Source organism: Triturus cristatus, chromosome 3_1 (assembly GCF_964204655.1).
Source record: "Triturus cristatus chromosome 3_1, aTriCri1.1, whole genome shotgun sequence".
Taxonomy (NCBI): Eukaryota; Metazoa; Chordata; class Amphibia; order Caudata; family Salamandridae; genus Triturus; species Triturus cristatus.
Genome location: NC_140583.1, coordinates 350,334,846 through 350,362,651, shown reverse-complemented (window position 1 = coordinate 350,362,651; position 27,806 = coordinate 350,334,846). Strand labels below are relative to the sequence as shown.

Sequence of the window (27,806 nt, the reverse complement as noted above, 5' to 3'; positions counted from 1 at the left end):
AGCCCCTTCGAGCTTTTGTATGGGCACCCTGTGCGTGGACCTCTCAGCCTGGTGAGAGACGGATGGGAAAGAACTCCCAGAAAGCTTCCCCAGGACGTGGTGTGCTACATGTTGGCCTTCCGGAGCCAAATGGCTAAGTTGTGGAAGCAAGCTTCTGACAACTTGGAAGCCAGCCAAGCAGTGATGAAGGCGTGGTATGACCACAATGCTCACCCGGTGGAGTTGGAGCCTGGCCAGAAGGTGTGGGTGATCGAACCAGGAGAGCTTAGCGCCCTCCAGGATCGCTGGTCAGGACCCTTTGAGGTGTTGGAGAAGAAGGGTAAGGCTACCTACTTGGTGGACCTGAAGACCCCTCGTCAGCCCCTACGGGTGCTGCATGCCAACCGCCTCAAACCCCACCATGATAGGCCTGAAGTCATATTGCTGATGGTGACTGACGGAGAAGAGGACGTGGAAAGCGAGCCTCTCCCCGACTTATTTGCGTCTCAAGAGAAGGATGGGTCGGTGGAGGGAGCGATTCTCTCCCCATCTCTAACTCCTGAACAGCAGGAGGACTGCCGCCAGGTCCTGGGGCAGTACTCTTCGTTGTTCTCCCTTGTTCCGGGTAGGACTTACCTGTGCGTCCATGACGTGGACACAGGAGACAGCCCACCTGTGAAGTCAAAGATCTACCGGATGACAGACAAGGTGAAGGCCAGCATTCACAGTGAAGTCACCAAGATGCTGGAGCTAGGAGTGATTGAACCTTCTAGCAGCCCCTGGTCCAGTCCGGTGGTACTAGTACCAAAAGCTGTACCACCGGGTGCCCAACCGGAACTGAGGTTCTGTGTGGACTACCGGGGACTGAATTCAGTAACCATGACTGATGCTCATCCGATCCCGAGGGCGGATGAACTGATTGACCGGCTGGGAGCTGCCCAATATTTGAGTACCTTTGACCTTACATCCGGGTACTGGCAGATCTCTCTGACTGATGGAGCTAAGGAAAGGTCAGCCTTCTCCACGCCCAAGGGCCACTACCAGTTCTGCGTGATGCCCTTTGGGCTCAAGAACGCCCCTGCCACGTTTCAGCGTCTGGTGAACCAGATCCTCGCCGGAATGGAGAGTTTCTCTGCTGCTTATCTGGACGACATTGCCGTCTTCAGTAACAGCTGGGAGGATCACTTGCGTCACCTGCAAACTGTTCTCCAGGCCCTGAAGCAAGCTGGTTTAACGATCAAGGCCAGTAAATGCCAGATCGGGCAGGGGTCGGTAGTGTACCTTGGACACTTGGTGGGTAGGGGAGCAGTGCAACCCCTCCAGGCAAAAATCGAGGCAATCATGGCCTGGGAACCCCCCAAGACTCAGACTGAGGTCTGAGCTTTTCTGGGCCTCACCGGATATTACCGCCGCTTCGTGAAGGGGTATGGGACCATTGTGGCCCCCCTCACAGAGCTTACGTCCAAGAAACAACCTCAACGGGTAGTCTGGACGGAGGCTTGCCAGCAGGCCTTTGTGAAACTGAAGCAAGCCATGTGCGAGGCCCCGGTCTTAAGGGCCCCAGACTTTTCCAAGGAGTTCATTGTCCAGACGGATGCATCGGAACATGGCATTGGGGCAGTGTTATCGCAACTCAATGAAGAGGGTCTGGATCAACCCGTGGTCTTCCTATCCCGGAGACTACTTCCCAGGGAACAGAAGTGGAGTACAATAGAGCGTGAAGCCTTTGCAGTGGTATGGGCTCTGAAGAAGTTGCGGCCATACCTGTTTGGCTCGCACTTCCTAGTTCAGACCGACCACAGACCCCTTCGTTGGCTGATGCAGATGAAGGGGGAGAATCCCAAGTTGCTAAGGTGGTCTATCTCCCTACAGGGAATGGACTTTCAGGTGGAACATCGGCCTGGAGTGGACCACGCCAATGCAGACGGTCTCTCAAGGTATTTCCGCCTTAGTGATGAGAACTCCCAAGGGATTGGGTAGCTCTCCCCACTTTCAGCTGGGGGGGACGCGTGTTAGACCTGTCAGCCCTTTGGGTGGTCCCTCCTCATCATTATTTATTTTGTCCCACTTTGGCCTCAAACCCGGTTATAATTTTTCCTTTTTGGGGAACCACCAGACTTTTTAGTGTTGATGCAGGGTCAGGGAGCCATTTTCCCTACCCCTGGAACTTCTGTCTGAGGGCCTGAGACACAAAATGGTGGCCACCCATTGTCACCTGTGACATCACCAGAACACACTAGAGGTTTCTAGAACCTTCTGCAACATTCTAGAACCCTGGGACAGAGGGAGGCAGTTTAGAATGTTGAGAGGCCATCTCAGAGTGGCAGTTGGCAACTGACTGGAGAAGAGAGAGGACAGAGACAGAAGGAGGTCGGAGTAAGGCAGCAGAGGTGGAAACCAGTGCTTGGAGTGGGGTCCAGAAACCCACCCTTGATGCTAGTCTCTACTGACCAAGCCCAGCCTAGAGCCCTGTGTGGGATCAAGACCAGAAGAACCATCTTAAAGGACTGAAAAGTTGGAACAGGCCTTAAAGAAGAAGAACAGCAAGTTCCTGACCTGTTCAGCAGTGTCCTCCTGGAGTCCTGACGTCGAGAAGCCTGGAGACCTGGGGCCTGAGGTCGAGAAGCGGCGCTGACAGAAAGCAGACGTCGTACCCGGAGCCGCCAGAGGTCGAGTGAGGGCGCCCACGGAGGTCGTGGAGAGACACCGGAGGTCGAGTAAGGAGTCACCTGAGGTCGAGGTGAAGCGCGCCGGAGGTCGGGAGTGGAGATCGCACTCCGGAGTCTCCGGAGATCGAGGTGAAGCGCGCCGGAGGTCGGGAGTGGAGATCGCACTCCGGAGACGCCGGAATCTGAGGTGAAGCGCGCCGGAGGTCGGGAGTGGAGGTCGCACTCCGGAGACACCCGGAAGCGGGGAGACCGTGACCCTGCGACGCCGGAAGGCGACATCGAGCCGACGCCACCCAGCGACACCGAGCCGAGGCCGCCCAGCGACATCGATCCGGAACAGCCCAGCGACACCGAACCGAGGCCGCCCAGCGACATCGAACCGGAGCCGCCCAGCGACGTCGACCCGGCGCCGAGCGGAGCCGATCATCGTGAAAAGGGCAGTAAGTGGTAGAAAGGGCATCTGAGGCCCTGTGGAGCCCTAAAAGACCATTCTAGGGGCTAAAGGAGTGTTAGGACCAGCCAGGGAGTGCTGGGGGGTGAACTGAGACTGGTGCAGGGACCTGTGTGAGGGACTGTGTAGTTGGGAGAGCCAGAACCTAAGGTTACCCTCATTTTACCTTAGCTTAGGCCCCAGCCTTGACCAATCTAGTTGGGACATCCCCAGGCCACCCCAGTGACCACTAGCTGTACTTGGGCACAGTAAAACCAAACTACCTCAGGAAAGTGATGTGAACTGTAATTGTCATTAATTGTGTTATTTAAGTTATTGAAGGTGCTTTATTTATTGACTGTATTTATTGTCTGACTGTATTTATTCCTGCATTGTATTTATTGTCTGACAGTATTTATTAGCCATTTGTATTTATTGCACCCCTATTTATTCCTTGCTTATTTATGACCTGATCCTATTTATTGAAACCCCACTGTGGTATTATTTATTTGACCTGCCCTTTTAAAGGAGAATCTTATGGTACTGTATTTATTTTATGAACCCTGCAACTAAGAGAAAATAAGATAAAGACAAAATACTTTCTTTCATAATTTTTACGGTGTAGTGTCGTTTTTGGAACGGATGAACGCATGGTTATTGTGAGGGTGTGACGTACGCTTAACACGGTGCCTGACCCCCAACCGCTCGAGCCAAGCTACCATTGTGCTGGGAACCTGGTGACTGCTAACCCGGTTGCCCGGTTTCCAACATTCCCACAATGATCTAAGCCTGGCACATACATAGGAACTCTGAGGAGAACCTCATATGGAGTGCGTCCTCCCATACTCATCTAGGCAAGTTATTTAAAGAAATCCAAACAGATTATGGTACCAACTAGGACCTAAACATACCACTCTAGCAGGCAAAGCTTGTTTAATCATGCCATTGGCCCTCTCTACAGTGCCGTTCGATTCAGATTTGAATGGGTTGCTAAATTGCAGACAAACTTCTAAAGCAGTCATTACATCCCTGTAAGCCCTCGAGGCAAACCAAGGACTGTTATCTGATTGAACTGCCCCATTGACACTACGCACTTCAAATCTTTTATGACTGCTGAAGCGCTTGCATTTCTCTGTGGCCAAACCCATAGGAATTGAGAACATGAATTAAAAACTACCAATATGTAGTTACAGTGGTTACCTCAATGGATGGGACCGATGCGGTCCAAAAAATCACCCGGAAGGGGATATTTGAAATTATGAGGGGAGTTGGCAACGGTCTTTTTTAGAGTGAAGGGCTTGACTTCAATGGCTAATGGTGCACTGTCTATCATAGTCTTTAGTCTGTTTATATAAATAGGCTAGCAAAGCATTGCTGTAGCATGGCTGCGGTTAAATTTCTTCCTGCACGTGCGGAAGCCAACCTCTCATGTGCTTTGAATAAATCTAATCTAGACAGATTATTAGGTATTATTCCATCTTCCACTCCTGGTATCATAACTACAGGAATTAATTAAGGGTGTAGGAGTATTTGGGAGGAAAACCTACAGTACATTTCCTAGCTTGATTGGATATATTGGCTGTTAAAATAACCGTGTCCATCTTCATTGAGATCTGGTTAAACCTACTACTCTTACAGTCTGAATTGCAGCCTTTGCCACTAGGTCAGCTGCACAGTGCCCTTTAGCATGAATGCCATCACGCTAATGGCCCAAAGTGTGCCTCACACGGACCAATGGAAGCTTGTCTTGTAAGACAGCTACCTTCCCCAAATCTGTTTATTCGTCATAGGTTTTCCCTTTGAATCCTTGAATCCATTCAATCTCTGATGCTGCAAATCAACATTTTAACCCTGCACATAGAAGGCTGAGTTGGATACAATAAGTGTGGGAACTGATGAGTTAGTCTTTTGTAATACAAATAGCAGGAATGTAATTTCGCAATTTTTAGTGTGGGTGTGTTGTGGGATGAACTCACCATCCTTCACTACACCTTGTACTGCTGCGCATTTTGTTCCTTTCATAGGTTGGGCAGAGCCATCAGTATAAAATATGCTCTGGTAACATTTAATAGGTAAAGGGGAGTCGGAACAGCTTGTGTATGAAGAAAGGGATCATACTGAAACTTTACATCCACTGCACTCTAAGAAGATGTCCACTATACACGTCTCAGTGTAGGGCATGAGCATTAGGAATGCTTCCCTTTGTGTTCATTTCCATTTTCCGGTATAAAGGAAACAATGATAATATGTTTTCCCTTCACCAAAGGGTGCTCTTTTAAAAAAGCTGTTTGTACAGCAGTCAGGATTTTTTTCAATGGAAGCAAAACGTGCTTCAGCCAGAGCATACAAGTGTGACTTGTAAGCAATAGGAACATTCTGTCCTTCGTTGTAGGTCACATAGGTGTAAGCATAGTGACTAGGTCTGACTTTGATAACTAGATTGGTTTTATTGTCCCTAGTTTGTAATTATTTAGACTCAAGCATGTCTGCTTATAGATCACTCAGGATATCAGTGTGCACGTTCAACCACTGTTTGGATGAAAACGTGAGAGAAATCAGGTCATACAAGGGCTTCACTCTCTCTGCATAGTGAGACAAGTATGTAGATCTAAAGTTAAGAAATGTCATAAGGGATTATAACGTTTTCAGTGTGTCGGGGGTAGCAAGGTGGCACACTTCTAAAGAAAGTCTGGTGCTAGACCCTAGCCCTCACTGAATAACTCCAATCCTAGGAAGGTAACTGTCAGTTCAGTTCCGCAATCTTCGATTTGTTTTTATTAAATCTGTAAGCATGTGATGTTAGTAGGGTTACCACTCTCTCTACTCTAGACAGGTGCATATCCATTAGGTATATATTATCAATGTTTGAAAATGCCTCTGGATCTGTGTTGGAAAGTTGGTTATTAGTAGTGGTAAATGTGCATCTACCGCTGGCAATAAGGCCACTAACACAGTCTAGAGCTCAGAATAGGTCTCAAAAGATTATTTCCATGCTCAACCCTTGGTAGCTTGTCTGCGAGCAGACAGACTTAACTTCAGAGACAGGTATGTAAAGCATTTAAAACACAAATTCAGTAAATGATTATAGCTTATTTTCTGTACATTTTTTGATAAATTCAACAACAGCATATTGTTGGATTCATCAATACCATTCTCCTAAGTCCTTGAATGATATTTTTTGCACTCCCTAGCGTTAGTTATTAATTGATATCATATTGTCATGTTAACGTATGTAGCTGGTGATCTACAATGGGAAAACTGAACTGGGCATTTTCTCGAACACCAAGGCTTATAAAACATCTTTTATAAGGACCCTGCCCAACTCTTCAGGACCCTTCCCACCCCTGGAACTCCTAGGGAGACTTTAAAGGTGCTGAATATGCATAAATATTGTAGATCCTCACTCCACAGTGCTCCTAGCACAAAAGTCGATTTTGGGAAGCACTTTACTACAATGAGGGAAGTGAAATGTGCAATTTCACTATCCCCAAGGCAAATAAAACATCTTTTGTAAGGGTCTATTAAACGTACTTGACCCTCCCCCCACCCACCCATGGGACACCTAGGGGAGACCCAGGGGTAACTAATATGCCAAAATAATGTATTTTGTTAATTAATTAGATGATATCATAGTCATTAGATAATTGTGTCTAGAAGACTGCTTTGATTGTACATGGTCTATCACCTTCAATTTGTATGTTCAAGCCTGTCAAGAGTATTTAAATGTTGATCTGAAGTCTCAACCTAGATAAAGTCATCAGTTGGAATCACATCCAGAAACCTCTGAAGCATCGGATGTAATATCATGACTTCTGCAGTGCTCTCTATGAGCACTCTCGCCCAACTCCTGTTTTGCAGCTGAATCGGCTTGTTTTTTAGAAATTCCCGCTGCTTTCTTTACTGGGGTTTTACAGTCCAATCCTTTATCTTCCCTTTTTCTGCTGATCTCAGTCTTGCTTCCTCCTACACTTCTTCTACTGTATTCCCCCATTCTTTGGTACTCGGATCCGCTCCCCTTTTGTGTTCTTTTACCTTTACGTTTTCCTCGGTCTCGTAAGTTACCACCCCTGATGGATTCCTGAGAAGAGGGTGATCCAGTCTGTCTTTTATCTTTCTATTTCTGTTTTTTCGTCCATTCCATTGCAGATTTCTCTTTAACGAAAGATTTCTCTTTAACTGAACCTTCAGTATCTTTTATGGGTTTGATATGTGAATTAATGGTTCGAGTACCTTCGGTATCTCTACTTACACAGGAATAAATGTCCACAATTATTTTTGGCAGATTGCGTTCACTGTCTGGAACAGGAACTGCTTACAGTTTCTGGCGTATAGCCAGAACTGAAGCATCTCCCTTAATATTGCTTAGGATGGTAGAGGAGACTGTACAGACATTCCCCATTAACTTCATTTCTAAGCCTAGAGCTGTTGCAGCTCCGTGCTCATTTTGTACTTGTTGAAGTACATCAGAGAGAACTGCCAGTGAAAGTGTACCATGCGTACTGGTATAAATGAATGCAAAGATGTGTCCCCACGTGTCCTAATTCTTCTACTGGATGCACCATCTCAAAAGGGAGACACATATTCTATAATTTGTGTTTGTTGTGAGGGGAAGTGAATGGATACACTGCTTCCAACTGATTGGTCTTACAATCATCTAGAAACCCATTTCAAAACACTATGTGGGCGCTTTTCCCATGATAGCGCTAATAGTCTGTGTACTAATAGTTTGTGTTTGTGGAGAAGAGGCAGGACCTGCTGCAACAGCAGGTCTGCAGCTCAAAGTACGTTGTACAAACTGTCTGAGTCTCCTATATAAGCAGAGAGTGTAGTTTAATACCCTACTACCTCAGGCTGTGTTAGGTTGTCAGGGCAGGGAACATGAGTGTAGCCTGCCAAAACTGGCCACGTAGCCCCATCATTGCTCAGAGGCCCCAAGCAGACATTTCTAAACATATGAAGCAACTGCCCACCAAACCAATGTTGGTGTTCTTGATAAGTTAATGGTTTGTCAGGGGAGGGAACATGAGTGTAGCCAGCCGGAACTGGCCACGTAGCCCCATCATTGCTCAGAGGCCCCAAACAGACATTTCTAAATAAATGCAGCACCGGGTCAGCAAACCAGTGTTGGTGTTCTTGATAAGTTAATGGGATTTCCAAATCGAGGTAAGCGCTGTAGTGTGTCGTAGGGTCAACCATTGCGTATTTCTGAAACTGCCCTGTCGCAGCATCAATAGACTCAAACTCCACTAGGAGTAAAAAGTCTCAAAGGCATATGCTGAATGTGCAGCTGTTTCAAAAGTAACTGCCCTTCCTACCTCCCCTTGGGGACACCTTGAACTTTGAGATGTGGATTAACTGCTTCCCTGCAATTGACCTCTATAACAATAGGTGTTGCCAAAATGAATGGATTCAAAAGAAAATTGGAATTACAGAAAAAGAACACCTACAGAATGGGGAATAAGATTTTATGAGGGAAGCATGACAAACCCTCGGAAATCGGTGATCCATTCTCCCCAGTAGGAACACCTCGGAAATATGTGATCTATTATTCCCAGTAGGAGATAACCATGATTAACACAGATGTCTCCCTAATGACACAATAATGGTTCACATATGTGGGGAAATCTACTTGAGGCGTAACTATTAGATACGAGTACAGCTTGCTGTTGCATAAGTTACAAATTTGGCCTAACTCTACAAGGTGTGCTTTCCCACCTACAGGTGGCATAGGTGTACTCGCTTTAATACACCAGCAATGAATGTGAAAGACAGATTATTGCAGTCCTGCAATACACTATTCAATGTGTAACTGACATAGAAGAATTGCTTTTGGGTTGGTAACAATCTCATAAAAGGATCAGAGGTGTTAGAAAGGGGGTTTCTGGTTGGTGAGTGTATGCACCTAGGCCAGGCAGAACCCACAACTCTAATCAGAGTAAGGGAGTTACACATACACGATAACCCCTGCTCACTCCCTTGGTAGCTTGGCAGAGCAGTCAGGCTTATCCCAGAGGCAATGTGAAAACGTTTGCGCAACACACCCACACAAGTGACACACTAGGCACACCGCAATAAGGGACTCCACACAGGGTTATTTAAAAATATCCTTTGTAATATACACAAAACACCATAATCACATAAATCACTGTGCCAATAGGCACTTGCCATGAAGTCACATAGATAATAGATCACTTTGCCCTATGATCATAAACATAACAGTTATTGTACTGAAGCCATATTTATAAGTTGCACAGGTTATGAATACCATCTGAAAACATTAGACATAACATCCCCGTTAGTGCAATAAAGTAAATGCCGGTAACTTGCACTTTAGTCACCAGTCTTGTATCATACGTAAAACACAGGTGACACTTGGGATCACATGTAAAGCACAACATCAGGGCACACATAAAATATGTAGGGAAACATCAAACCACGTTTTTCACGTTGAGCGGTTGTTTTGCACGAGGCGTTATCCTCTACACTGCAGATTTTGTAACTTTCTAGAAGCCTTCTTATAGTTAGTGAATAGGCATTTGTTATTTATTACACAACTGATAGTGAAGTCTCATCGGGAGGAGAGAAGACAACAGGAAGGATGAATTATAGGAAGGATTGTCTGAACCACAAAATGGAAAAAAAAGTATCTTCTCAAGGACTTGAATTTGAAGCTCATTGTGAAGACGTGAGAAACTGGGGAGTTTACCTACCTACAGGTGTTTACCGCAATCCTATTGGATGTTGTGAACGAAGAATGTGATACTTGTTATAATTTATAATTCATTGTGGTAATATTAGTGCGTGTTCCTAGAGAAGAGGAGTCTTCTCTCACTTGCATTTACTGGAGATCTATCTCTGGGTTACTTGAGATTATATCTCTCTTTGTGGAAGATTAGATGTCTGCTGATTTAAAGCCGAGAATATTTTTCAGCTTTACTTTTTTTATTTGATGCACAGAGGCTTTATGTTTATTCATTTATTCTCTCATCAGAACTCTTTATTGAATTTCTTAACTGACACCTAATTCTATTTCATTCTAAAACCTTAGATTAGAGAAATTCCTTAATGGCATGCTTTATTATTTAAATTTTAACTGTCATACTTACCTATATTGTATTTTTCCTTATAACTAAATATCATTTACTGGATTATATTAATTTCTAATAATGATGCTTCAAAGACTAATGCATATTAAATAAATATTTAAACTAAAGAATTAAATAATGAAACCCTTGGGTTTACGTAAATTCTCTTTATTGACAGTAGTAAAGTCTTTAATGGTTTTATTTTTTAGAATGTTTTGATGTAGATCATTGCTCCTTTATCTTCTGCTTGTCGAGGTGAGAGGATGTAGCCTTATGGCTAGAGCAGATGACCTCGAAGCTGGGGAACTGGGTTTGAGTCTTGGCAGGGATGCTCAACATCCTGTGATTCTGGGCAAATCACTTAATCTCTCTGCGCCTAACCAAAAAAAATGAATGTGTCAATCTGTAACCAAACTGGTTCTAATGTAAAGCACTCTGATATCTTCAGGTCGAGTTTGTGCTATATAAAACGCCCAAAAAAAAAAAAAGCAAGAATTACAAATGAAGATTCGGATATAGAAACCCCCCCTTCTTCATACACATATCCTACATTTTAAATAAAATGTACCCTACCCTATGAGTCTTTAGAGCTTAACTTAAGAGTGACTCATAAATATTTTAGTGTGCAATATAGGAACGTTTAGGCCTGGCAAAAAGTATATTTTGGTTGAAATGGCAGTTTAAAACTGTCCACACCGTCTGCAGTGACAGGCCTGTGACAAGTTTCAAAGTGCTACTTTCGTGTGTGGCACAATGAGTGTGGTTCTCCACTAGCAACATTAAATTTACATTGGCTGGGTACTAGTGGTGCCATTTACTAGGCACCTACAAGTAATACATATGCCAATTAAGTGTAGTCAAATTTTACCATGTTTCAAGGAGAGAGCTCAAGATAGCAGTGGTAAAGTGCGCAGACCTACAGCGAGCATCAGAAAGAAAATACACGCATTGTACAGGAAGCATGTATCAGGCACTAGAAATATGTTTGTGACAGATAAAATGTGCATCTCGGAGAGGACATGTGTACATAGGAAAATAAAAGTCAGAGAGCAAATGTGCATTTAAGAGTGGCGGAACTGCCTGTCATGGAGAGATAATGCATACTTTGAAAAAAAATGTGTATCTTGGAAAAGACAATATCTATTGAGATGAACTGCTTATATCCAAGAGGAAATCTGTACCTGTGGGAATTAATGTGCATCATGCAGACCAAGCATATCCTGTAGGTGTGAATCCGTGTAATCTCCAACAAATAGCGTGACCTCTCTGTAATTCTGTGAAATAGTGAAGGACAAGACCATTTCTTATACTAAGTATCCTGCCTTACAAACATACCATGCTCTCCATCCAAGAACGCCAATAATAATTTATGTTAAAGAGCACCCGAAATGTTTATTTGTGTTCAAACGTCAGCTGAAAAGGCACTGATATCTCATCACTTGGAAAGCCATCAGCAAAAGAACATCTAGAAATAATTACTCTTGTGATAATGGCTACCATCTGTAAGCAAGAACTCAGCCTACACGTTTAATAATATTTTTACTGAGTAGTAAACAGACATGAAAGACAGTAGCAATTCCTGTTTAGAAAAAAAACACACATCGTATTTATAGTATTTGCTATTTCATAGTGGTGGCTAACTGCCTCTGTGACTGGTGTTGCCTAGCGACACTGCCTAGCAACACACCACGCTATCAGAGTGATTCCAACATCAGGGGAAATTGCTTTGTAAAGAACGAGCCGGGAACGCTGCATGCAATGGTAAGACTGAGGGCTGGCCTTCTCTGGTTAATACAGGTGCAAATATTTCTTAATTTTCAAACGCTTATTAAAACAAAATAATTTCATGCTGGGAGCAGTTACTACAGTAGCTTTATTGAACCAATTCTGGATAATTGTACAGAATGCTTGAAATTTAGGTAAAATGTTAATTAGAATAGGTTATGAGAAAACGTTTTCCAGAATCAATGTTAAACAGTTTAAATTGTTCTAGATTGATCACAATGATAGATACGAAATAAAGTTCAGACTGCTTTTCTACTACAGGGAGCGTCATTGTTATCATTCTAATTTTTGATACAGGCATTGAAAATCACGAAACTATTCACCATTAGATTTAAGTAAAGCAAAACAAGCACTGATAAAGGCAAGAGGTCTTGCCTTTAATATGCTGAGCTACAAGCTTTTTGAATGATTTTTCCACTCAATCACATTCATGCACCTGTATCACGACACCTGCATGAATAGATGAACATTTTGGAAAAGGTTTTCTATAGTAGAAACCCCATTCTAAGGCACAGTGCACACATTCATTGTGACACATTTACACGCATGTAACACATTTTTAATTTGAATTTACTTATCAAACATGGCGATGAAGCAGCCCAGCAGTAGGTTGCAGCTAATATATAGCTTGGCACACATAATTTGTGGATAGCACTATCGATTATATATATATATATATATATATATATATATAATATAGCAGCGTTAACTCCGTCAACACATCGAATTCCTTTCAAAAGAACAGAGCACGGACCACAAAGTAGTGCAGCAAGATTGTTCTTTATTGCTCGCCGACCTCTACAGCCATGACGCGTTTCAGCCCGTCAAGGGCCTTGATCACATGACACGCTCTGTCAGGTGGATAGTTTTTTTATACCATTTTTGTCTCTTTTTTTCTATTGCTCAACCAGTGTTTCCTTAAAATGACAAGTGCATACGCTCAGAATCATGGAAATAAATGACAGATTCAATGGTTGTTAGAGGAACTCAGCAAAACAATTCTGTTAAAATATATAATATATATGTTACACAGTAACAGTCACCAATGTGTTGTCATGGTTCGGTTAGATTTACGATAGGAATAGTTTCTATAGGATTAGCATTATTTGTTTTGCTAAAAACAATGGTGTTATTTGACAAATCTACAAAAAACTTTACCTAAAAAACTTCATCCGCCTGAGATCATTTAGGGAAAGACTTGCACCGATCCGGCATTAATGGCTCCCTCCCATAAGGTGAAGAGAGGCCACTCCTCTGGAGGTAATTTCCCATGTTAAATCCCTTAGGGAAGTTTGCTCCATAATATAGAAGATAGCTGAATGTAACTACACCAAGTTTGACAAAAAGCTAGAACTTCTCGCAGAAATTGAGCTTTTTTGATGTGGGGTACAGCTGTAAAAGCTTGCATGGTACAATGGTACTACCGGTGGAAGCTTGCCCCGTGAGTACCATGGTACCCGAAAAAAAAGAAATAATATGATTATTGTACTTACTGGGGGGTTGGACAAAGGACCAGGCCAGAAAAAAGACCCTACGGTCTGTGTGTACAGCCAGAGGTCGTGCGCAATGGGAGGTTGGGAGCCCATAGGAATTGCACGCTGTGCCAGGCAGGACACCCTCTAGGATGCTGTCACAATAACTGGATGATATCATCAGTGATGTTGTTAAACATGTCATACGTGATGTAATATGTGACATCATAAGCAATGCATAGCATGGCGTAACAGTTAGCTAAGTAAACTATAACTGGTGAATTTCAGTGTGTTTTTTTTTTGTTTTTTAGTTCTAAAAAAGATTTTATCTTGTTTAAAGAATTTAAAGACCTTATTATAAGATCACTTTAAACTTTTTTTAATTTAAATTAATTTCAGTGTTTTTAATACAAGGTAGGATTTTATTATCATACCTAACTATAATGTCACTTTTAATATTCGTTTGTCAGTGAAAAAAAATATATATGACCAACGGTCGCCACTGGATAGCTATAGTTACGTTTGCATTTCCATAGAAAAAAGATTTTTGGTCTGATAATAACTTTGGTGCTGTTTGACGCATCTTCATGCAATTATCCAAAAAAAGGTTCATCTACCTCAGCTCCTTCATGGAAAGTTTCGGGGTAGTCTATCAAGAGGGGGATGAGAAAAAAAGAGGGGCCCAAACCAAGGTCCACATGCATTTTCCATCGAATTTTTGGGAAAGAAATACCTAAAAAATTGCTAAATGGAATTACACTAGATATGCCAGGAATCTAATGCTTGATCCAGAAAGCATGATTTTTATGATTTAGAATAAATCCATTTGGTAGTTGTAGAGAAATTAGGGATCAAAATATTTGTTTCTCTGGTTTGAAAGACTCTCGAGGCAGAGTCCCTCATACAAAATTTTAAAAATAGTGTATTCTGATTGTGTTTTTTTTCACTTGAGCCAAATCGTTCCTGTGGGAGACAGGGTCCTGTGGGAGTGAGTGTTGTGATTGGGTACCTGCAATATGAGAATAAATGTTTTAGACAGCCAGTACAGGACACTGGGAAATTGGTCCCCTGTCCTGAGTTTGTTTTAAAAACAAATATAAGGGGGCAGAGTAGCAATACCATGCCCCTCAGCCTTTATGTGGGGGTTTCAGAGGGACACAAATATATAATGGTTAATGCTGCCATCCCGTGGGAGTCCTTCGGGACCTCCAAGAGATTGTCACATAATAATACATGAAATGGTGGTAAGTGACTGCTGTGTATAACAAATGGAAGGGGGACGCAAGGCCATCCTCCCCAAGCCTTATCGAGACCTGGAACCCCATCCCCATTGGCCAAAACGTGCGATTAAGGGAGTGGGGCCAGCAGCCACCCCAACTAGGCCATTCACTTCCTTGTTGACCCCAGGGTCCCCCTCAATATAAAAAGGGAGGGGGTAGATGGCCCCATCCTCGAGTCTCACTGAGTCCACAGGTGAGATTAAACATTAAAAGGGAGGAGGCATGTGGCTCTCTCCCAGATTCTGCAAAGGCCTTGGGGATCCCATCCACTCAAAAATGCTAAATACATTTAGAGAAAATACAACAAATCCTCAGCAACAATTAGGTGGTCAAAAACTACTGAATCCACAATAAACATAGATATACCTTAACATAATTTGTTACAACATGAAAGAAAAATGCACTTAACCAAATTTCTTTCCCTAGATTTACATGGTCCTACTACAGCTTTGAGAAAAGCACTGACTCTAAAACACACCTCAGCATTATCTGAAAGTTGCATGTGAAGTAGCGATATTCTGCACTACATGAATGGTAAATGCTTTAAAAAAAAGTATTAAATACAAATTAAAATATATACTGAAATCTTTACAGGAAAATATAGAATATAACGGGGACTGTGAGGAAGCACCATCACACTGTAAGGCTACTACTATACGCACCAGACCCTAAAGGGAAACACAGTAATCACCAAACTCCCTGCCTTAAAGAGGGCTAGAAGTGACCATTCCCAACGAGTTAAAGGGAGATCTAAATAAAAAACTGTAGATCTAATTTCCTTGAGAATAATGTAATCCTTAACTGAACTCTTGTCCAATTCATCCCTTAACCTCTCCTACCGGCTAGGGTTCAAACACTAAGTTTATCCAGCCGTTTATCTTTTACAGAAATAGACTATGGTGTTTCAAAAAGTTTTGAATAACCTAGCCTGTTTAGAGAATCCTTCACAAATGTAAACCCTAGTGTCCTCAGCCAATGCTAAAATGATAAACAGTCTTTTATAATAGGTCCCTGTTAGACCTGGCATATCTTGGCGTGATTACCCCTGACTTTTTGCCTCTTCCCCCTTTGCTGTTAGATGCTTTGGGTACTTTGCCACTGCTGATCAGTGTCAAAGTACAAGTGTTCCCTGTGTAAAGTGTAATGGTAATTGGTTGGCCATGATTGGTATGTTTGCCTTACTAGTAAAGTCCCTAGTCACGTGCACTGTGTGTGCAAGGGCTGGTAATGCAAAGGCACGCAGAGAAGGGAACTCATGCCTTCAGTGTAGGGCCTGCGCGCAGTTTGCTAAGTTAGCATGTTGGCCCGACACGTGCAATCACTTGTCAGGCGTTACTTTCCCTTTCGCGTACACAGTGAGCACCCCTGTGGTAGGTCCTAGGTAACCCCTGGGCGGGGTGCAGTGTAAGTAAAAGGCAGGACATATACTGAGGTGTTTGTTATGTTTTGACAGTGAAAAACACTCCATTTTGTTTTTCAATGGTGAAAGGCCATTCTGCCCATAGGACAGCATGGGGGAGGCTAAGTGTTAGAAATGGGATTTCTAGTTGGCTAGGGCTTGCGCCTAAACCAGGCAGAAACCACCACCCTAGTCAGGGCAAGGGAGTTAAACACTGATGATAACCCCTGCTCACTCCCTTGGTAGCTTGGCACGAGCAGTCAGGCTTATCCCAGAGGCAATGTGTAAAGCGTTTGCGCAACACACACACACAGCAGCAGCACACTAGGCACACTCCAAAAGAAACTCCACACAAGGTTATATCAAAAATAGCCTTTGTATTATCATAAACACATTAGAAACATTATCACACATTTATACTGTGCCAACTGGCACAAGGCAATATTCACAGGGGATTATATACAGGACAGGGCCAATCGGGCCACTGTCAGAACCGTTAGATCAGGTAAGGAAATTTAAAACACAACCAGTCACTACTGGTACCATAATGACCTAAGCATTATCACATCAGCATTAGACACCATCCTAACATACCATAGAATGACATTAGGCAAGGGGCACAACCACAGGGGGGAGGGCACCGACAATGTGCACAGACACACCCCCCCATCGGACTTCTCAACGCGGCCCCACTCACCGGGACTCTTCTTGGATCTCCTCTTCAGGTGGCATGCAGGGCTCTCTCACGCTCACGGGAGTCCCACTGACCCACCACACTCTCTTTCCTGGCTTCTCTTCACCCGGTCCCCCTTCCTGGGACCAGGACTTCTCCAGCCTCAGGCTGGATGCGGGGACAGTTCGGTGGCATCTCACGTAGGCGGGGTGGGCTCCCGTCCTCCTTCCGGCACCACTCTTCTCTGCCTCCAAGGCCCCACCCACAGTCAGGCAGCTTGCCTGGCTTCTGGGCCGGCTGTACCGCTTCCTTCTCTTCGGCAGCACTGCGGGGTGGGCTCTGGTTTAGAAGGCATCACTGCGGGGTGGGCACCTACTTTCTTTCAAGGGGCCAAGGCGGGGTGGGCACCCGCTCCATAAACCCAAAGGCGGTGTGGGCACCGGCCGATCTTTCGTGAAAATGCGGGGTGGGCACCCGCGGCAAAAATGATCCTGGAAGCAGGTGGGCACCCGCTCAACAGCGGTAAATGCGGGGGAATCCCCATGTCGGGATTCCCTCTAACAGGGCTGCAGCTCCATGCTGCGAAGGCCACAAGCTCCTCTCCTCCTAAAAATGAAAGAGTGAGCGCTCTCCCGGCGCTATAGTCCTCAGGGTCCTGGAAAGCACAAGAAAAGGTCCAAGGGGCACAGCTGGGCCCAGGGAGGCCAGCATACAGGGCACTCCAGCAGGGAGGCAAGCCCTCGTGGCTGTTCCTCCTGGGCCCCCAGCAGCAGGAAGCCCCCAGCAAGTCCAGAACAGCACACAAGCACACTTTCATGGGGTCACAGCCCATATATGTATATTAGGCATTCCTTTGTTTGCCATGGCACAGGGCTTGGGTGAACCAGCCTAAACTGGTTCAGGGGGGAATTGGAGCACTTTTTTACCAGGCTCCTCTTCCGCTTTGTCAGGTGAGGGCTCGGTGATCAGACACACCACAGGGGGCAGAGCCAGAATTCACTAGGGCAGGCACAATCCTATTCAGGGACCAGGGACTTCTCCTCCCACTACTCCAAATGCAGATGTCCCATTCAGCCTAGCGCTGACTCACCCTGCCCCTCCTGGAGCCACACACACCTCACCAGCCCCTGTCACTCAAAAGCCAGACATGCAATTCACATCAGGCAGGCAGACACATAGCACACAGAAAATCCAACTTCTAAAAGAGGCATTTCTAAAATAGTTATAATAAATCTGCGCACACCATTGCGCAGCATTTATTAGCACTATTCCAAATATACCAAACTTGAAAGGCTACTTTGGTGGGTGGCGCAATCAGCGCTGCAAGCCCACCAGTAGCATTTAATTTACCGGCCCTGGGTATATGAGATACCACTTTACAAGGGACTGACAGGTAAATTAAATAGGCCTAACAGGTGTAGACCAATCTTACTATGTTTAACACAGAGAGCACACTCACTTTACACTGGACAGCAGTGCTAAAGTGCCCAGAGTCCTAAAACCACCAACACCATGTCAGAAAAAAGGCTAGGAGAAGGGCAAAAAGTTTGGGGATGACCCTGCAAAAACTGGGTATTGTGTTTTGTTAGCCTAGTTTCCTATACGTTTAAAATGGAGAGGTGAAGTTTAGTATGTATGAACTCGCAGTGTCATAACACATCTTTCTATGAAAGTGGTTTTGTCACTGTGTGTTCAGAAACCACTCTTTGAGAAAGTGGCTAAGTTTTGTGCCTTAAGCATTTCTGTGTGTCTGCTGAATGGGGATTGACTGTCTGGATCTGAGAGGTGTGACCCAGGAAGGGGGTTGAGATGGCACCAGGCTGCCCTGCATCTGGAGAGTAGGGGGAGGAGAAGCCCAGGAGGTGAAAAGGCCTGGGCTGGTGCTATAAACCAATTGACCCATCTCCTGCTGAGTGATCAAGGATCCAGACCCACAGTATCAAAGGGAGAAAGGTGACACAGGGAGGGAGACACGCAGACCTGATTTAGGCAGGGGTCAGGGACCCCTGAGCACATACGAACTTCAAAGACAATTAGGGGTAAAACTATGAGAGCTGAGGCCTCTGAACATTGGAATAGAAATGGATTGAGACTGAAAAGGATTAGACCCATTCATGGTCAAGACAAGACTCTGCTAAGGAAGGAACAACTGAAGAGACAGCTGGGAAGGACCAACCCTTGCTTCATGATCTGGGGCTGGTCTGCAGTTTGCTGTTTTAACCAAGGAAGAGGCTGTTGGGACTGTGTTGTGTGCGCTGGGTCCCCCTGCTTGAAGAAGACTGTGCTTTGTGCTGTGTCTTGTAACCTCAAGGGCCCGAGGTGAGCTGGCTCCCTGTTTGGAAACACAGGAACATAAAAGTTTCCGGAGAAGTTTCAAGCGACGCGGTGGGTGCGTGTTGTGGGAGCTTGAAACCCTCTGAAGGTGTGCCCTGTGATCTTGGACACACGAAGGAGGAGTGAGACGCAGACGCGCTGGGTGTTTGTCGTGTTGCACAGGAGGTGCTGGTGAGGAGCCCCTTGTCAACGTGTGCATCGGAAGCGGAGTGAGTCTCGGACCCACAGGGTGCGTGTCGTGGTGCACCACAGGCGTTGGTGAAGAGTGCCTGGTCAGCGTGAGCATCGGAAGAAAAGTGAGACTCAGATGCACTGGGTGTGTGTCGTGGTGCACATGAGGCGCTGGTGAAGAGCTCCTGGTCATCGAATGCACCGGAGGTGAAGTGAGTCTCGGATGCGCAGGGTTCATGTCGTGGTGCACAGGAGGCATTGGGGAGGAGTTCCTGGTCAACGCGTGCATCGAAAGTGAAGTGAGTCTCGGACACGCAGGAGGCATGTCTGGGTGCACCTGAGGTGCTGGTGAAGAGCGTCTGCTCATCGAGTGCACCGGAAGAGAAGTGAGGCTCGGACACGGTGAGCGTGTCGCGGTGCTTCGGAGGCGTTAGTGAAGAACGCCTGGAAATCGGAGCACCGGAGTTGGAGTAAGTCTCAGTGAAGCAATGTGCGTGCTTTGGTGCAACCTGGGACTTTGAAGGTGATCGACTAATGATCGTGTGCACCGAAAGAAAGTGAGTCTCTGCAGCGCAGTGTGCGTGTCTTGGTGCCAACTGAGATCGCAGGAAGGAGTGCCTGGTGAACGTGCACTCGGAGTCGGCGTAAGGACTCATCAGCGGTGTGTGTGGCTTCGTGCCAGAAGAGACCCGGAGGGTGCTGTGGGGAACGTGCAACCAGATTAATGTAATCTTAGGGGTGTGGGGTACATGTGCCCTGCGGCTGTCTGAGACCTTCCTAACAGTCGCAGCCCGGACCGGTAGCCCCGCAGGAGCTGAGCTGCCAGGCCGAGACGCTGAGGCCCATTTGAGGAAGTTCGACATGGATGGCCCAGTCTGTTGGAGGAGAGGAGAGTGGGGTCGCGCCCCCAGGTATCATGGAACACTGCCTGGGCAGGGCGAGGTCTCGGAGGGACACTCTCTCGGCCTCTCAGTCCTTCTGGCAACGTGAGCCTTTGCTTCGACTCAAAGTGGGGCCCGTACTGACCAAAGTGGCAGTACTGGGGCCAGAGTAAGAAGCTGTGATTTGTCATTGTTGATCCTTGTGGGGGGCAACTGTTATCGAAGAGGCTGACTGTCGTAATACACATTGCCAATATTGCTGCTAACGAACTGTCGGACTGTCTTATGACGCCTGACAGTATTTCTGCATAATGAAGTACATGATTGTAGCGATACGCTTTGCATTGTTTCTCCCTTGCAAATTACAGGTTTGCAGTGGCCCGCATTGCAGTATTTCTTCATTGCAAAGTACATGATTGTAGCTTCTCATTGCATTATTCCTTATTTGCAAAGTACATGATTGTAGCGGTGCGCATTGCATTGTTTCTCCCTTGCAAAGTACATGATTGGGGTGTGACGCATTGCCTTATTCCTTCATTGCGCAGTAGATGATTGTAGCGGTACGCATTGCATTATTTCTCCCATTGCAAGGTACCGGGGTGTATCATTACGCATTGTATTATTTCTCCTTTGCCTAGCACAGGATTGTATCATTACGCAGTTCACTATTGTTTGTTCAATGCTACGTGTGTGATTCTAGCATTACGATCAGCATAGCGTTTGGAAAGCGGTGGTTGGGATTTGAACCTACCAGCCAGCCAGCCAGAACGAATATTACCCTTTATTCTATGTTGGCTTTGTATCGTGTGGTCTGATCGTATATCTTTTGATATAAAGTTATACTCGTTTTATCAAACTCGTGCGGAGTCCATTTGTGTTGTCACCAGTGGGTTGCTGTGGGCGTGGTTGCACATACTAGACACTCGTGCCTTGGAGATAGGCCTGGCTGCTCATGCCAAGCTACTAAGGGGTTGAGCAGGGCTATCTCAAACGGTGCCCTTACTTGGCATAAGGTTGAGTTGGGGAGTCCCGGGTTGCGCATTTGGTGACAGTAGTGCGGGATTGGGACTCCGGCTTCCAACACTCCCCTTGCTGGCCCGCTCCATATTCAACACCCACCGTATCATTTACGAAGCCATCACAACTAGCACCCCTGTTTATCTTGCAGACAAGCTCACCATCGCTGGTGGTCCTCTGCACACCAGCAGCCAGAACAACCTAAGATTGCAGACTAAAAAAAGTAAATAAAGAAAAAAACAAGGCAGCAGGCCTTTCCATGTATGCATCCAGGACCTGAATCAGCATCATATCCATCAGGACCTCTCCAATGCTGCTCCAATGTAGGGAAGAGTTGAAGTCACATCTCTTTAAAGAACACTACATCACAATGCAGTAACAGTCCTTAACCCAGCTACCTCTTTAATCACTTGTTGACTTTCTTCTGGACCCGGTACAACTCTCCGCTGCATTTTTGGTTAGGTTTTTGCTATTGAAATACTACAAACATGCTGACTACCTCTGTGTTACAGTGCTATTATGGTTGTGTTGAGAATTGTAGATGTTACTCCATACTAGCACTCCTTATCTGCATCATACACACAATAGCACGTTTCATTGAGGGTATGAAGCAATATCATCACCTCACTCCCATTGTGATGGAACTCCATTGGCTCTTCTTGCCGGCCCACAAGATCACCAAAACCGGCTGCTTCATTTACATAGCCATCATGACCAGCAGGCGTGTTTATCTTGCAGACAAACTCAACATCTCCAATGGTTCTCAAAACATCAGCAGCCAGGACACCATTAGATTGCAGGCTAAGAAGTGTAAAAAAGAAAAAAAAACAAGGCAGCAGACCCTTTCCATCTAGGCACCCACAATCTGCAATAACATCCCCCTATCTATCAGGACCACACCAAAGCTGCTCCAGTGTAGCAAACATCTGAATACAGACCTCTCTGTGAAGAACACTGCATCACAATGCATTAACAGTCTGTGAAACAGCTACCTCTCAACAAAGCCTTTGTTATTGTCTTTGACCCTGTACAGCACTCCTCTGCCTTTTGGTTAGGTTTGCGTCATAGAAGTACCACATATATAAATACATGCTGACCACCTCTATGTGACAGTGCTTCTGTAGTGAATATTAGATGCTTCTCCAGTGCCTGCCCTTAGGATTACCTTTTCCTCTTAAACCGCTTGGTTTTCCAGTAGATTAACCTATTGTCTTTTTTATCCCTTAAAAGGATTAGAAATGTTCTCATCCTGAAAGCTCAAATCGCTTGGTTGGCCCCTTAGTTTAAAGTAGTGTCTTTATCTGTATCATACTTCCTATCAAAAAAAGAAACCCATGAATAATCCACAAAAAGATTAGAGACAAATAAGACATAATTAATGGCATGGTTTCATTTTGTGAAATAAAATTGATAAAAATACTGGTAGGGGATCTCTTACCATATGCTGTTGGTAGAGTAGAACACCTCTATGGGTGAATCCTGATAGGCGACACATAAGGTGGTGCTTATATTAAATTAGGACCAGAATTAGTTCTTAGCATTACGTAAAGGGCGGCATGTATGTCTGCAGTTACTACTTTGTAAGTGAATACATGCATAGGCACAAGCATACATGCTCAGGACTTGAGTGCTTACCATTGCGTACACAACTGCATAGACAGTACAAGTGTAGGGCTTATGGAACTACAGATCTTGATCATTGTCCATCAGCGGTGTCTTGACCGAGCTCTTCCCACTACATATGCAGCGACACTGCCCAAGGTTTTCTGACTCAGGTTTAGAGTTCAAGAACTCACATTGAAGAAGCGAATCCACTGGGAGTCTTGACATAAATATGTCATCAAAAAATTAAGATTTGATTCTGTGTAGTGAAACTTGTTTGTGAATTGTGTGACTGCAAGTAGCTGTTCATCCATGCCTCCAATACGCCCCCCCCCCTGCACACAAAGCCATAAACTGCACGTAATTGAAAGAAACACCAACGGTACATTTGACACAATTCCCAGTAATATCAACCTTTCCTACCCATCCTAGGTAGCACGTTTGTAGAATTCTTTTTTAACATTTGTTACAGACTGGCTATTCAATCAACAAAGAATTGAATGTAGGACGTGATACAGGAAACATTTTAACTGTCGCATACCCTCCAATTAACTAAACAAGAGGGTTCGCAATGACTAAAAAGTGTTTTTGGATTCACTAAATCCAATTACTGATTCAGAAAAGTATTTCTGAATAGGTAAATCGGTTTAGAAATGTATTAAAAATTACAGTTTGGAAGGGGCTTGTTGAGGCTTCACTTCCAAATTGCTGAAAACTTAAAGGCTTCTAGTTTGGGGCGATAACTGATGTGGAAAGGGGAAGGGGGTCCCCTTTGAACCCTTTCCTCTTTGAGAATCAAAGTGTCAGCTTCAGTGCTAGTAGGAAGAGGCCCATAAATTTGAAAAATTGAAAACATAAAAAAACTGCTGTTTCATTTAAGGAAATCAGGCTGCTTTAAAAAAAGTTTTTAATATTGAAATCCAAGACAGGTATGGTTGTCTGCTGACCCTTGCCGGCCACCATCCTTTTCTTTGTAGTCAATCGGTATCTCAATTTGCGATCTGCCTTATGTTCAGTAAACAGGTCATTCTGCTACCTACTCTGATTCCTTATTTTATGATGCAACCTAGTAATACAAGGGTCACTTTGCAAAATAATGCACTGGTTGTAAAAAGCCAATGCGCAGTTTGCGACCACTTTTTTCCAACCTGTTCTTTATTTCTGTTTCTAGCCTGTAGTCTGGGTACCCCTGGAGGTCCACAACGTCAATTCAGGGGGTCAGAGACTGATCAAAATATTTAAATAATATTAATAGATTAATAAAGTCTATGTAAATAAAGAACAAAATGTCAAATTCAAAATGTTAAAACGTTCCTGAAATGCGAAGGAATTAGAAATTGGAGGCTAAAAATGAAATAGTTATCCTCAAATTGATTAGTGAGAGCAGTTCAAGTACACCAAACAAAATATAATAGGGACACTGGGTGGCCTCAATTCAATTTGGCAAAAGCTTCAATCTTTCCATTGCATTGAAATTAACATTTTGTTTCATTATATTAGTCTGTGATGTAAATAAATATTTCATCATTTGTGTAATTGATGAATAGTTGAGTCTGGCGTTTTGTGTATTGTTTTGCAGTTCAAATCATTGAAATTGCTTGGGTCGGTGGTACACAGCTTCCAGGAATGATTAAGTGGGGGTCCCTGGGTTCCAATGATAAAGTGGGTTCCCTTGATTTTAGTAGTGAATAAATGGGGTCCACAGAAGTTGAGAGGTTAAGAACCACTGCTTGGTAGGTACATCTGGCATGTAATCTTCTATAACAGTACATAAAGCTTTGCAGTTCCAGGAACTTCTATTTTTGTCCCAGCTATTTACTTTCCCTTAGCCCTATAGGTACTACAAGACAGCGTATTTACCGCCATCCCATTTCCAAGAATGTGAAGGAAAAAAATCAAGTGAGAGGAAATTGTTTTCTCCGTGGTGCCCGTTTGCTAATAGGAAAGCTCAGCCATGCCTTTGAAATCATGGGAGGGCGATCTGTCGGTCATTCGAAAAACCTTAATGTTTACTAAATGAATAGGCGAGTACCTAGTGGGATGGTAGCAATGTCTTTCCATGATCTAGGAGTCCAGAGTAGAGAGAATGCTTCACTTTTGACATGTTAATAACATAAGAAATGCCCATAAAATTAAATACCATAGAGTAACAAGACATAATAATTTCATAACATAATGCAACATAATACATGGCATTCTCAGATGTTCCTCTTTAGGAACTTAAAATGATGTTTGACCAAAGCATGCTAACTTGGCATGCAGTTGGCCATTCTTTAAAATATATTTTTTAATCAAGAATGAAGTTGAACCACAAAACGATCTAAAAAGATAGCAAACTATATGTCACTTATGCCTTTCTTACTCGGAAAACTGTTTATCTGTGAAACATGTATTTGATTTGTCAACACATCCTGACTAGAAGGAGTATCCTGGTTTCCCGAAATAGTGCTCTATCATCATAATGAAGTGAACAGACCAATACTTTGAACTGTAGACTAAAAATGGCTGTGATTTCCACCACTTTGAAGGTACATGTAGCATCAAATCAACTTTCCTCATTGGGTGATAAGTTGTACGCATAAAAAGATGTTAAATTACTAGTTTTACTTAATATTCCCCATATCCTTTACACATTTCATTGTTATCATTGTCATAGCAAAAGGTAAAATATAAGTTGTTAAGTTTGTAAGTATAGGTATTCTTCCTGACATTTAATAGTTAATTAGAGGATAACACGTCTTTGAATCAGATTGGTCCGCCACACATACTTGTGGCTGAATGAAACTAGTTAAAAGCGGATAATGGCAGAGGTAAGCTTGGCACTTTTGTCATCCATTCCGATTCCCCACAAAATAAAGGTTTATTTAGTCAAAAGTTGTTTATATGTCTGTTGTGTTGCTTACCCTTTATGGGCCTGATTCACAAAGGTACACTTACACTTTTGTGTATGTTTACAAGTTCTTGCTATTCACAAAGGAATTTCCGAGTAGTATCTCTACAGGTGCTGCATGTCAGCACATAAAAAGATAGACTCCTCACTCTTAACGTAAATCTATTTGTGAACAGCAAACAATCAAAAACGTACTCGGAAGTGTAAGTTTACCTTTATGAATTGGGCCCTATGTCTAGGATTTCCTCTGTGAAAATAGGGCTTTTTAGGTACGGCTTGTCAGCTGAGCTGTTGACAGATGTTGTGTGACTAATAGATAAAGAGCTTTAAGAATCACTCCAGATGAAGGCGCTTTTGGCACAGCCTACATGATGATTTTTTTAACTGCAGCATTTGATTGGGCAGAAGAAGTGTGCAGTCACAGAAAAAGAGTGCCTGTATTTCACTTCATATTTTGTTGTAAAGCTTGTACTCAGTGCAGTCGGAATAAGATGGCTGTATGAGCAAGCCAATGATGACATATTTCAGATGTCAGGGGTAGGAACTGTCAGTTATGAAGAGGAAAGACAAATGCAGATTGCCTGACTAATGTATTCTGAAAAGCATATCTAGAAGACTGTATGTCATTAGGGGGTGGATTTGTATTACACCGTGGTAAAACCAGTAGCTAGGTTGTAGATTTACACTATGGTAATGCTTGTTATGCCCTATCTGGAGGTGTTGTATTTTATGACTCAATGGCTCATTGTTGTCTTATGGGAATAAGTATTTCGTTTTTCATAGTAACAAACCAATGATGTGGTCTATATGCTAAGCTTATTTATTGGGAAAATGTATATCATATTCCATTGGTCTGTTTATTATGAAACGTTATGACAAAGGCAAAAGGGCTGCCTTATTTATTGTGAAAGCATATTTTAATGCCAATAGGCCTTTACGAGTGGATTATTATTACATTTTCCTAAAGCCTGCAGAGAGATAGCTCGTTACTTGGAATCTCACAAATTACAGTAGTAAAGACTTCTGGTGTTGTTTATGTCCTTAGACAAACCTGTGTGTTGCAAAAAAACAGTGGTTCATTAAGGCCAATAGGTCTCGAGAATGTTTTTAAGAAAAAACACAATAGGTCCTATATAATTTTCTTTAGGACCCGATTGTAATATATCAAGAGCAACTGTAAAGCAGAACAATTGTTTAGTATTGTAATGCAATTAATTTATTCATTGCAGAATATCATCTTATTTTTTATCTTTTTTTGCACAAATATTATGATCCAGTGCTCTAAAAGAAGTGAAAAAACGTGCTCTAGTGAGTGAGAAATATTAAAACATGCATCCAGTTAACAACAAGATACTGAGCTCCTTTGGATAATTTTTGATATAATAAAATAAGGAGTTAGGTTATTCTATGGTCGACAACGCTTCAATCTCATTTCGTTAAGATCATCATTAGGACAGGTGTGTGAGCACCTAGTATTTAGAGGGCAGCTGGTCCAATCATGTAGCAGAGGTCTAGTCATAGAAACCTCGTTTATTTTAAACTAACTTCATGGTGCCCCAAAAGTAAGGTGGTCGCTGTATGTGATGAATGTAGTCATGGTTCTTTAATTTGAAACCGTAATGAATAGGTTCCTATTTTACTTAGGCTCTTTTCAATTATATCCGAGTTTTTGGATGGCATATGTTCGTCAGCCGAGTGAATCCAGGTGTAGGACAAACCCTGGGCATAGAAGATTTGCACAATGATGTCCCTTGTTAGGCCCTCTTGGGAGGAGTTGTACATTAATTTGGCAAATTTAGGTTCGGTTATAATAATAATAATAATAAGCCAAAGATAAAACCTCTAGGTCTGATTGAGGTGCCAAAGGCCCAATCTGTGTATTATGAAATGTTATGATAAACATAGTAGGCTGACTTATTTATTGGGAAAAGAATATGTTAAAGTCAATAGCTCATACAGGTAGATTGTTATTACACCGTGGTAAAGGCCATGTGTCTGATCAGATTAATATAAAATGTTATGAGAAATTCCTACTTCATAATAAAAAATGTGTATTGTTAAAAGCATTTGTTTAAGCCAATGGTTCTATAAAGGTATGTTGTAATTACACTTTGATAACATGGAATCACACAGATTACC

At 43.5% G+C, this 27,806-nt stretch overlaps 1 protein-coding gene across 1 annotated transcript in view; it reads right to left on the bottom strand.

The window, feature by feature from the left end:
• ENTREP2 (endosomal transmembrane epsin interactor 2) overlaps positions 1 to 27,806 on the bottom strand; it is a 1,789,361-nt gene that overhangs the window by 1,325,902 nt on the left and 435,653 nt on the right. The window lies entirely within an intron of this gene.